This window comes from Peromyscus californicus, unplaced genomic scaffold, assembly GCF_007827085.1.
Source record: "Peromyscus californicus insignis strain IS unplaced genomic scaffold, ASM782708v3 Scaffold_4__1_contigs__length_199733344, whole genome shotgun sequence".
NCBI lineage: Eukaryota > Metazoa > Chordata > Mammalia > Rodentia > Cricetidae > Peromyscus > Peromyscus californicus.
Genome location: NW_026294562.1, coordinates 161617108 through 161629381, shown reverse-complemented (window position 1 = coordinate 161629381; position 12274 = coordinate 161617108). Strand labels below are relative to the sequence as shown.

Here is a 12274-nt window from a genome sequence, read left to right as displayed (position 1 = left end):
TCTAATCTCCTTTGTTCAGTTTTTTTCTGACCATTTCCAATAACAATTTGTAACCAATTCCCTTAAATGATAACAAACATCCATAACTCACCAAATGACCAAAAACCACCCATTCCATCTCTTGGGAATGTAGGTGTTGTGTTCTCTAAACTGCTTCTTGTTATCTGAGGGTGCTGGCATCTTTGAGGGATCCTTAGAAAATTAGGATAATGGTCAAGTCCTGGCTAGAATAATCTGTGTGGCTGGATCATCTCAGCCAGCAGCCTTGAAGCTGTTCTGGATGCAGAACTCAAGAGGAAACTGCAACAGAGGTACTCTGAGAGACTGGATCACCTGAGACACCCCTTTGGTGTCTGGTTGCCTGTCGGAGCCTGCCGACAGTCAGCTCGGTAGCTGGGTAGAGGCGTGCAGACTGAAGAGACAATGAAAAAGACAGAAAAGAGTCAAGAGGTCTGCCGGTCAATGCTGGAGAGCCCTGAGTTTATTTCACAGCCAGCTTATATACACTTTTGAAGGACAGAGGTAGAACAATGCATGGTGCATGCATTCAACCACTATCTATCCTGCCTTGTATCAAGGAGCAGGCAGTTTCATTTTCTGTCTCAATGTACCTCTGACTAGCATAAGCAGTCTGTGTCTAGCTAGAGTGTGTTCCTTCCTGTGGGCTAATCAGGACTTTCTCACAGCCCTTCAAGGAGATTCTGCAGGCTAATTTCTTACAGCCCTGGAGCAAACAAGCCTGATATATTGTTTGTTTGTTTTATGCTTAAACAGGTAAAATATATGTCACCTAACTTGTAGTTATTTTAGGGTTTTTTTATATCAGTAATGAGGATTGTCAGAGGTTTTCCCCTATCAAATCTGATCTCTACCAACCTTGAACAAATCCACAGCCTTTCATTTCCTGTGGAAACAAATGCATAACCTCTTCTCCAAAGCAATACATTATTTTTTAGTTCCATTTTAAAGTTAAGGCATTCTTAAAGTTTCTATGCTGGTTTATTTCAACAGTCCCTTTTACAACCCCATGTCTCCCAACAGCTGTTGTTTGCTTATCAGCAACCAAAAAAAAAATTCAAAAACAACACAATAACATACAGGATTCAGACTGCCTGTGTATTTCACGTGTCTATGTGGTTTATTCTTTTTTTAAATTACTTTACTCTTTTTTAAAGACTTTATGCTATTATTTCCAAATTATTTATTTATTTTTATGGCTGTCTATACTCTTCTTATTTTTCCTAAGCCTACATACATTGTTAAAACACTGTAACCTGTTTGGAGCTTTTTTCCATCTGAACCTACTTTACTGCATATCTGTAACCTTTTCTGCCTGCATGAGCAAAATCTTAAACCACCATCTGCTGTGGAATGTATTTCTGTATACTGGGAATATATGTTGTTCCCATTGGTTAATAAATAAGCTGCTTTGGCCTATGGCAAGACAGCTTAGAGGCAGCTGGGAAATCCAAAGAGAGACAGGAAAGAGAAAGGCAGAGTCTAGAGAGACACCAACCTGCTGCCCGAGGAGCAACATGCCAGCAGACCAGTAAAGCCACAGAACATGTGGCACAACAGATGTTGTAGAAATGGGTTAATTTAAGATATAAGAGCTAGCTAGCAAGAGGCCTGCCATAGGCCATACAGTTTGTAAATAATATTAAGCCTCTGAGTGATTATTTTATAAATGGCTATGGAACCGTGGGCCAGGCAGAACCAGAGAAAACTTTTGACTACACCATCAGCTTAGCTCCTTGCCTGCTGCCTGCAGGCAGTTACAGGAAAGCATCTCTGTACTGCAGCCTGCATGAGAGGCTGTGGGACTAGGAAGCCATGTTTGGCACCATTTTTGTGTGCTTGTAACCTTTTTGTTTTTTAAAGCTTTCTCAGATCTTATGTGGAAGTACATGTCCCCACATTGAACACCACTGTAGCATGGCTTTCTCTGTCCCATCATCCAGCTCCCAAATCATGATACATAGACTTATTATTAATTATAAAAGTTTAGCCAATAGCTTAGGCTTGTTCCTAACTAGTTCTTATAACTTAAATTAACCCATGTCTATTAATTCACATGCTGCCACGTGGCCCATGGCTTGTTATCTTGTCTCCTACATGTCATACTTCCTACGTATCTCCCTTCTTCTTTACAGAGTCCTCTGTGCCTGGAAATCCTGCCTAGCTATTGACCATTTAGCTTTTATTAAACCAATCACAGTGACACATCGTCACAGTACACAAAAAGATTATTCCACAACAATTTCCCCCCTGTGAATAAATGTTATCTTACACCAAATACTTCTTTAGTACCTACCAAGATGATCATATTGTTTCAGTCATTTAAAATCATTTTTATATCATGTGTGTGTGTATGTGTATGTACCATGTGCATACCTGCTGTTTGAGGAATCATAAGAGGGCATCCAATACCCTGGAACTGACATTATGGATTGTTGTGAGTTGCTATATGGGTGCTAAGAACTGAACCTTGGTCCCCTGCAAGAGCAGCAAGTGCTCTTAACTGCTGAGCCATCACTCCAGCTCCCCAGTCATTTTTAAAATTACAGGTTCACTTTATAACCCAAGTTGGCCTCAAACTCATGATCCTTCTGCCTCAGCTTACTGGGTACTGTGACTACAGGTGTGTGCCTGGATGGTTTTATTCTATTTTTCTTATTAATATAGTATACTAATTTAATTCTAGGTTGTAAAGCTAACCATGTATTGCGGGAATAAATCAAATTGGTCAAGAAATAGAATCCTTTTTTGGTGTTCCTCAGTATTGTTGAGTACTTCCTGTCTATACGCATGAGGGATGCTGGTGTATGCTATTCCTCTAATATAATTATCTGGCCTTTGCTATTGTGTAATAATGGACCCATAGATGAGTCTAGAAGTGTTCTAGTCCTGATTTTCTAGAAAAAAAGTATGAAGTGTTGATATTACTTCTTTAAATGTTTGATTAAAATTTACCAGCCGGGTGGTGGTGGCGCACGCCTTTAATCCCAGCACTTGGGAGGCAGAGCCAGGCGGATCTCTGTGAGTTCGAGGCCAGCCTGGTCTACCAAGTGAGTTCCAGGAAAGGCGCAAAGCTACACAGAGAAACCCTGTCTCGAAAAACCAAAAAAAAAAAATAAATAAATAAAAATAAAATAAAATAAAATTTACCAAACATTACCAGAGTGAATCTAAATTTGAATTTAAAATTTGAAGTTATTTTAGTGATAAGGGTTTAAATTAAAGTCCATCTCTTTATTGTTTATGTACCTTTTCAGATGCTACATGTCTTCTTCAGTTTTATTAATTCATATATTTCTCAAATTTATTTCATATAATAGTCATCTAACCCATGTGTGAAGAGTTCTTTATAATATTCATTTCTAGTTATTTTTATTTTGTAAGGTTGGTAGTAATGGCCCCTCTTCTATTCTTGAGTTTTGCAGAATCCTTTGTCATTCCAGGAAACATTCTGGAGCTTGTATCACAGTCTTGAAGACTGTCCTCAGACATTTTTATTAAGAAGTGAAAAAGACTAACTTTACAGTGGAGAAATCTGGCAGACATTACTTAATTCAAACAATCGAGGAAAATTAACATCAGCAATAATAAGACATTGATATCTATCCTGATGTAGCATGTAGTGAAGGCTCAAGATTCTCCCTCAAGAGTCTGTGAGTTCATTCTGACCTTGAAAAAACATAAACTCAAACTGAGGGACATTCCACTAAACAACCATTTTAAAGGCAAATCCACATAAAATTTTTCCCAGTTTTCTGCAAGAAGTTAGAGAGTTTTACATTTTTTTTTTTTTTTTTTTTTGGTTTTTCGAGACAGGGTTTCTCTGTGTAGCTTTGCGCCTTTCCTGGATCTCGCGCTGTAGACCAGGCTGGCCTCGAACTCACAGAGATCCGCCTGCCTCTGCCTCCCGAGTGCTGGGATTAAAGGCGTGCGCCACCACCGCCCGGCGAGTTTTACATTTTGCTCTTAAGTGTATAGTCTTGAGTTAGCTTTTTGGTAAGGTGTGAATTTATGTGTCAGGTTTTTTTCTTTCACAGAGGTTAAATTATCCCAAAAACATGCATGTTGAAAAGACTTCTTCCTCCACTGAATTGCCTTTGTATCATTATCATTACATGAATCTATTTCTGGAGTCTCTGGTACAGTCCTCCGATCTCTCTCTTCTCTGTGACAGCTTGGTGCCTTGATGTCATCAGCCTTCTGATATTGTAACAAACAGCAGTCAGCTTTAAGGAGAGAAAAATGTTTATTATATATTTGGCTCTCTGTTTTGAAGGTTTCAATTCATGATTGATAAGCCATGTTGCTTTTATGCCTGTGGTAAAACACACCATGGCAGGCACATGTGGTAAAGTAAAGCTGTTCATCTGCTGGCACAGAAGCAAAGGGATGAGGAGGGTCTAGGCGGCACAATACCCCTGAATGGCATGATCTAAAACCCATAGTAGGTCTCATATCTTACTATTTCCACCACTTCCCAACAGTGCCAAGCTGTGGATCAGGCCTTTAATGTTTGGCCCTTCAGAGACAGTCTTGATCCAAATTATAGCACTTGGTTACTGTGGCATCATGGTAAAAAGTTACTGAATTTCATTTTTTGATTTTACTTATTTTTATTTAAGTATATGTGTGTATGTGCACATGGGTGTAGGTGCTTGCAGAGGGCAGAAGAGGCACCAGATACCCTAGAGCTCAGTGTGTGTGGTGATATATTTGTCATCTAAGAAATAAAGCTTGCCTGAAGATCAGAGGACAGAGCCAGCCAGAGTTAAACATAGATGCCAGACAGTGATGGCACACGTCTTTAATCCTAGCACTCAGAAGGCAGAGATCTGTCTGGAGTTCAAAGCCACCCTGGACTACATGAGATTGATTCAGTCTAGGAGAGAAACAGAGCCAGGCAGTGGTGGCACACACCTTTAACCCCAGTATTTTGGAAGCACACAGGCCATTAATGAAACACTATGAAGGTTGAAACAGGAAGTGAAATGTCTGGGCGGAGAAAGGCATATAAGGCATGAGGAGACAGGAACTCAAGAGCCTTTTGGCTGAAGACTCAGAGGCATTCAGTCTGAGAATTTGTGGAGACAGGATCAGCTAGGAGTTGGCGAGGTAAGAAGTGGCTGTGGCTTGTTTCTTCTGATCTTTCAGCATTTACCCCAATATCTGGCTCTGGGTTTTTATTATAAGACCATTTAGGATTCATGCAACAAGTGTGAACTTCCATATTAAACTTAGAATCTCCACTCAGAGGACCCAGATCAGTAAACTCAGCCTGATCCAGTTTCATGTTCCTTCAACCATTATCGCACACCCTTAAAATTCATTCCCACACATACTCTGAAGACGTTCTGCTTCAGTGAATTAGCAAACTCTTTAATATCTTTAGTGCCCTATACTCTCTATCTCCCGTCTAGCAGTCTGCTTATCCTTGTCTGGTTATGGGACTAGGGATAACTATTGGTAGGCCCTGGGGGACATCAGTACTGTCTTACCTGGCATCTGGTTAGGGAAAGGCACTGCTGGTTTAGCAGACAACGAAGGATTAATTTCCTCAGTCAAAGGTAGAAAAGGTGATATCCAGGGCGTGGGGGAGTGAGTACAGCTTCTGCTGAGGGTGGAGAGACTGCTTCCTCGGGTGAGATAAACCACTGAGAATCTGAGGCTTCAAAGTTCCCAGCTTCAGTGGGGGTCCTCCCACACGTCCCCATCCCAGTTACAGGATCTCATCCTTCTGTTGTTGTTTTGTTTTAGGGACAGGGTTTCTCTGTGTCACAGCTCTGCTGTCCTGGAACTCGCACTATAGACCAGGCTGACCTCAAACTCACAGACATCCACCTGCCTCTGCCTCCTGAGAGCTGGGATTAAAGGTGTGGGTCACCACCGCCCAATCCCATTCCTTACCAATTAATGCTTCCTTTAACTGCTGACACCCTCTGAGGCTGGGACCTGAATTTTTGCTGTAATTCAGCCAACCTGACTTCAGCTTGATTTTCTACAACTTGGGCTCTGTGGCCGCTGGAGGGAAGATTCTCTTTCAGGGCACACTTAGAAATCTGTGGACTGTTTATGAGCATCTGGAGGCAGTCTATTATTGTCACTTTCATCACTGAGTTCTTTGTTGTCCTTCTCCATATTCTGAGATGCTAGAAGTTGGTTATTTTTATCATGGAGCTGTAAAGGGTCTGTCTTTCTTTGGACCAACAGCTCCCAAATAATGACACAGAGACTTTTTATTAATTATGAAAGCTTGCCCTTAGCTTAGGCTTTTTCCCAGCTAGCTCTTAAAACTATCTGTAACTCCAAGATCTGACACCCTCACACAGACATACATGAGGTAAAACGCCAAAACACCGATGTGCATAAAAATAAAAATAAAAATAAAATTTTAAAAACTTAAATTACCCTGTTTATATTAATCTACATTCTGTCACGTGGCTTGCTACCTCTCCTCAGTACATCTGACTTCCTCCCGGTCTGATGGAAAATCTCTCCCACCTCAGATTCTTTCCCAGGGTTCCTACCTCTCCTGGGAAGTCCTGTCTATCTTTGCTGCCCAGCTATTGGCCATTCAGCTCTTTATTAAACCAATCAGAAGTTACCTTAGGCAGGTGAGGGAGGACAGAGACACATCTTCACACAGTGTACAGAAAGAGTATCCCAAGACAGGGCTCATTCTTTTCCTTTGTCAGTTTATCCAGGGATGCTAAGAGCAACTGTCCAGCAACATCATTTTCCTTATTTTTCCACAAATTGTCAAAAGTTTTATATACAGAGTCATCACATTCATTGCCTGTCACAATTGGTGAATCAGGATAATCAAATGCATTTATATCTACTCAAGTTTGTAAAATAGTTCACACCATGGTTTCAGTTCTTTCTGAACTTCTAGGTGAGGCTTCAGTAGCTGTAGGTGTTGCCAAATTGGAAAGCCTATTTCATATAATTAAAAAATTCATCCTTAGCTGGGCATGATGGTGCATGCCTTTAATCCCAGCACTTGAGAGACAGAGGCAGAGGGATCTCTGTGAGTTTGAGGCCAGCCTTGTCTACAAAAGGAATTCTAGGACAGCCAGAAATGTTACAGAGAGAAACCTTGGCTTGGGGAAAAAGTCATCTTTACACTTCTGTTGCTCTAGAACCAAAATTTGTATTAGTAAGAGCTCTCAAGAAGAACCGAACTGATAGAATGCATATAGTGCATTCTTACAGGCTGTGGTCCAGCTAGTCCAACAATGGTTGGCTGTGAATGGAAAGCCCAAGAATCTAATAGTTGTTCAGTCAACGAGGCTAGATGTCTCAGCTGGTCTTCAATATACGCTGGAATCAGGAAGAAGCAGGCTCTAATGCCAGTGAAGGACTGAGGTTGCCACAGAGTGAGGGCAAGCAGGCAAAGAACAAAATCTTCCTTCTTCCCTGTCCTTTATACAGGCTGCCCCAGAAAGTGTGACCCAGATTAGAGGTCGATCTTCTCACTTCAAATGATTTAAGAAAAATCCCTCACAGATGTAGCCAGTAACTTGGGTTTTAATTAATTCCAAATATAGTCAAGTTGACAGCCAAAAATAGCCATCGCACCTACCAAGTCCTGGCACCAGCACTTTACCCGGATCTTCTGTCCTCATGCTCAACCATTGTCTGATGTGGCTTCTTACATGCCACACATAACGGGACCTGAAACAAACACACCCTGCCTGAGTAGTACTTCACTGAACCCCATTACAGGTGTGGGGGTGCTGTGGAGACTCCCACACTGAAACAGATCTCCGCTCAAACCACACCTACCCTAAAAGCCTTACAACTCCCTATTTTATGACTGCCGGGGATGAACGAGGCCCATCTCCCACCTTACCTTGTTTTCTAACTTAAACCTGTTCAGAAAATTCAGAATATGTGGCATGTGACTCTAAGTACGCATATTTCCATCTTTAGCAGGGCACTTTAACACGATGGTTCATGCCTGTAATCTCAGCACGGCCGAAGCAGTGTACAGCAACAAGCTTAGGGCCAGCCTGGTCTACAGTGTGCATTCCAGGCCAGCCAGGGTCATACAGGGAGACCCTGTCTCAAATTAAAACAAAACAAAACAAAATCTCTCTAAAATATTGGTATATTGTTATTTTCATGAGTTGTATTTCTACATCTTACCAACGTGTAGTGGAAGTGCTAACAGCGTGAAGTGGCTGTGTATAAAATGGACTCGGATGAAAGAGGAAGGAGACTATTACAGGGCAGGAGTGGGGTGTATCCACAGGACCACTCACTGTGGGAGGCAGGCCCAAAGATGGATTAGTGCATTAGTTACATTTTAGAAGAATTCCAGATGTTTCCATGTCCTGAAAAACAAAATGAAATTTATGAAACTATATTTTGGAGACGGGCCTGGAAGAGGGCAGAAAATTGATGTTTTGAGAATGCCTTGTCTAACCCCTGAAATTACTCATTTGGGAAACAGAGAGGAAGAGGATTATTTGTCTGGTATACTGAAAATGAACACCATAACCTTGCACATACTCAACAAGTACTATCACTGAGCTAACTCAGTGTCATCATCATCCTCATCATAATCATCATCATTAAACAGTGTTCCAGGAAGTTGTTGGAGTCTTGTTTTTGTTTTCCTGCACGTAACTGTGTAGTCCTGCACAGTTAAACATTTTGGGCTGGGTCTAGTGTACATACTGATATATTATATATATGTATGTATATTGGCTATTCAAGCCAATTCAAGCAGCAGGGTGTAGCACGAATCCTAATTGGATTATAAAATTATAATAAATAATAATAATAATAATAACCCAGAGCTGGATATCAGGGTAAATGTTGAAAGATCAGCAAAGGAGCCAGCCACTAGAGAGACTTCTCACCTCTACTGATTCCTCAGCCTGAACGGGCCAAGCTCCTGTCTCAACCCTGACTTATTACTTCCTCTCTCTACCCAGCCATATCACTTCCTGTTTTCTCCTCCCAAGCGCTGGGATTAAAGGTGTGTGCCATGACTGCTAGTGGCTAGCTCCACACTCAAGTCAAGATTTATTTGTTAAAGCACAAACAAAATATCACCACGGTTTTAACTCAAACTTCCGGCCTTACGCTTTGCTCATCCCCATCCCTTTGCTCCCTTATATAATTAAATACAAGGTAAGGGCTGTGAGAGATTCCACAGGAAAAAGCAGTTATGGGTTCAGATGAAATGTTTGCCCAAATCATCATAATGACTTTCATGTATTTATTATAATAACCTGAAGAAGTAGCAATAGGAATATACCTCTAAGCATACATTCATACAAGGACATTTGAATGGAGGATACACAAAACATTTTTGTACAAAATGTGCTTGACTCAGAGGCAATTTTTTATTTTACATTATATATATATTGCAAGTGTTACAGCTCGGATGGAAAGGTATCCTCGCAGTTGGGAGCCAAGGAAACCACAAAGTCACACTGTACAACAAACTTCACATGAGAAATTTAGTGGGAGGGAAAAAACCAGGAGGGTGGCTGCCTCTGCTTGGGGTAAAGAGTTTTTACAGGGAAAAACTGAAAGCCAGAAGTTACATGCTTTGGCAACTTGGGATTGGGTAGAAGGGATATGGGGCAAGGTGATTTTTTTTAAACTATTGGTCTAGACTTTCGGAGTGAAATCACATTTGAACTATTGGGTTGGACTTTTTAGTGGGGGACCACAACTTGCTGAGAAGGATTATCTGGGCTGCTCAGCAGGATTATCTAGATATCTTCAAGGGCCATAAACCACAGATAGAACATCTACAGAAGCACACTGCCCTGTATCTGTTCAAGTTGTCATGCACATTCCTGAGGTCCTTCCTGGAACTGAGTACAGCAGGTGGTCTGAGATGGTGGCCCTTCCCTAGGATGGAGTCTGTATTGCCTTCACACTTACTTGCTGAGCCATCACTCCAGGCCCAAGAGTTTCATCCTCAAAAAAAAGTTATTTTCTTAATGTGTCCTAGAATTTTCTTTTCTTTTCTTCCTTTCTCTCTCTCTCTCTTTCTTTCTTCCTTCCTTCCTTCCTTCCTTCCTTCCTTCCTTCCTTTCTTTCTTTCTTTCTTTCTTTCTTTCTTTTTGTGTGTGGGGCAGGGTCTCTCTGTATATCCCTGGTTGGAACTCACTATGTAGACCATGCTGGCCTCAAACTCATAGAGATCCACTTGCCTCTGACTCCTGGGTGCTGGGATTAAAGGCATGTGCTCTTGGACAATGTGATGGTTTGAATAAGAATGGCCCCATAGGCTCATAGATTTGAATGCTTAGTCACCAGGGAGTGGCACTACTGAGATGGATTGGGAGGTGCGGCCTTGTTGGAGTAGGTGTGGCCTTAAAGGCAATGTGTCACTGGGGGGTGGGCTTTGAGGTTTCAAAAGCTCAAGCCAGGCCCAGTGTCTCTCTTCCTTCCTGCTGCCTGCAGATCTGGATGTAGAACTCTCAGCTACTATGTCTGCCTGCTTGCCTCCATGGTCCCCACCATGATGACAATGGACTGAACCTCTGAAACTGTAAGCCAGCCCCAATTAAATGCTTTCCTTTATAAGAGCTGCCGTGGTCATGGTGTCTCTTCACAGTAATAGAACACTGACTAAGACAGCCATAAAGGTGATTATGATAACTAGAAAAAGAAGTTAACTCACCAATGCTGGTATAAACAACATCACTCTGTATAGAACCCATGAACTAGGCTGGGGTGGTGGCATGATGGGATGGCATGACTGCTCGAGTGACTAGTGGCTGTGGCAGCAAGAGGGTGAAGGTAGCTGGTAAATCCCGTCTGTAGTCAGGAAGCTTGATATGCTTATTCTCACTCTCTGTCAACATGGCATTTCCTGTTGTGGAATATTCCTTTACACTGTGTGAAGATGCGTCACTGTGACTGGTTTAATAAAAAGCTAAATGGCCAATAGCTTAGGCAGGATTTTGGGAGCAGAGAGAATGCTGGGAAGAAGATGGAGATGCTGAAAGGCAGAGAACAAGCAAGACATGCAGGAGGGGAGGTAACAGCCACAAGCCATGTGACAGCACATAGATTAATAAAAATGGGTTAATCTAAGAGCTAGCTACAAACAAGCCTGAGCTTTCACAATTAATAATAAGTCTCTTTGTCGTGATTTGGGAGCTGGCAGGTGGGACAGAGAAAGACTTGCTGTAATTTCCTAGGACTGTAATGGAATTCGGCTTTAGGAAGACCTAGGATGTAGATTGTCTGGTAGAACATTTGCTTACCTTGTATGAAAGTAGCTCTGAGTGTGCCAGCATTTGAGAAGTGGAGGCAGGAGGATCATAGATTTGAAGTCATCTGTGGTTACATAGTAAACTTAGACCAGCCTGAGTTGTTGTTGTTTTTAAGTATATTTTTAAATCATGGTGATGTTCTTCTAGTTCTTCATTACTTTCCACCCACCACACCTGGCCTACATAAAACTGTTTTATAAAGCAAAACCACAACATAAAAAGAAGATCCAGAGCCAGGTGGTGGTGGCAGTGCACACCTTTAATCCCAGTACTGGAGAGGCAGAGGCAGGAGGATCTCTGCATTTGAGGCCAGCCTGGTCTACAGAGTGAGTTCCAGGACAGCCAGGGCTATACAGAGAAACCTTGTCTTGAAAAACAGAAAAGAAGAAGAAGAAGAAGAAGAAGAAGAAGAAGAAGAAGAAGAAGAAGAAGAAGAAGAAGAAGAAGAAGAAGAAGAAGAAGAAGAAGAAGAAGGGGGAGGGGGGGGAGGGGAGGGGAGGGGAGGGGGAGGGGGAGGGGAGAAAGGGAGGAGGAGGAGGATCCAGAACTAGAGAGATGGTTCAGCGGCTAAGAACACCTGCTGCTTTTGCAGAGGACCTGGGTTCAGTTTCCAGCACCCACATGGTGGCTCACAACCATCTGTAACTGAAGTTTCCAGGGATCAGAGTCTACTTCTATCCTTTGAGGACACTAGGTATGAACACATTACACATATATACATTCAGGCAGAACACTCTGTTGTGGACTATTTTGGTTGCATCTGACGCTCTTGAAATGAACAATAAAATTTGCTTTGAATCAGAGGGTGGAACTGGCTACTAGTGACCAAAATTAGCCATAAAGGTTTTGGAGGACTGAGGACAGCTAGAGAGACACCGGAAGTAGTAGGGCGGGACTTGGAAAGAGTTTGACCTTTGGGGTCGAAGGTGAGAAAGAGAGGAGGTCACTGGTTGCTTCTTCAATGCTTCTCTGATCATTCAGGATCTTACCCGATGTTACTCCCAAAT

At 42.0% G+C, this 12274-nt stretch overlaps 1 long non-coding RNA gene across 1 annotated transcript; it reads right to left on the bottom strand.

Moving 5' to 3' along the window:
* Positions 1-3817: 3817 nt before the first annotated feature.
* LOC128095461 (uncharacterized) lies at positions 3818-11719 on the bottom strand. The gene is made up of 3 exons (XR_008213252.1): positions 10670-11719; positions 7601-8354; positions 3818-4244 (listed from the first exon to the last, which is right to left on the bottom strand). It is a non-coding gene; the product is annotated as an uncharacterized LOC128095461 (long non-coding RNA).
* Between the last annotated feature and the right edge of the window lie 555 nt (positions 11720-12274).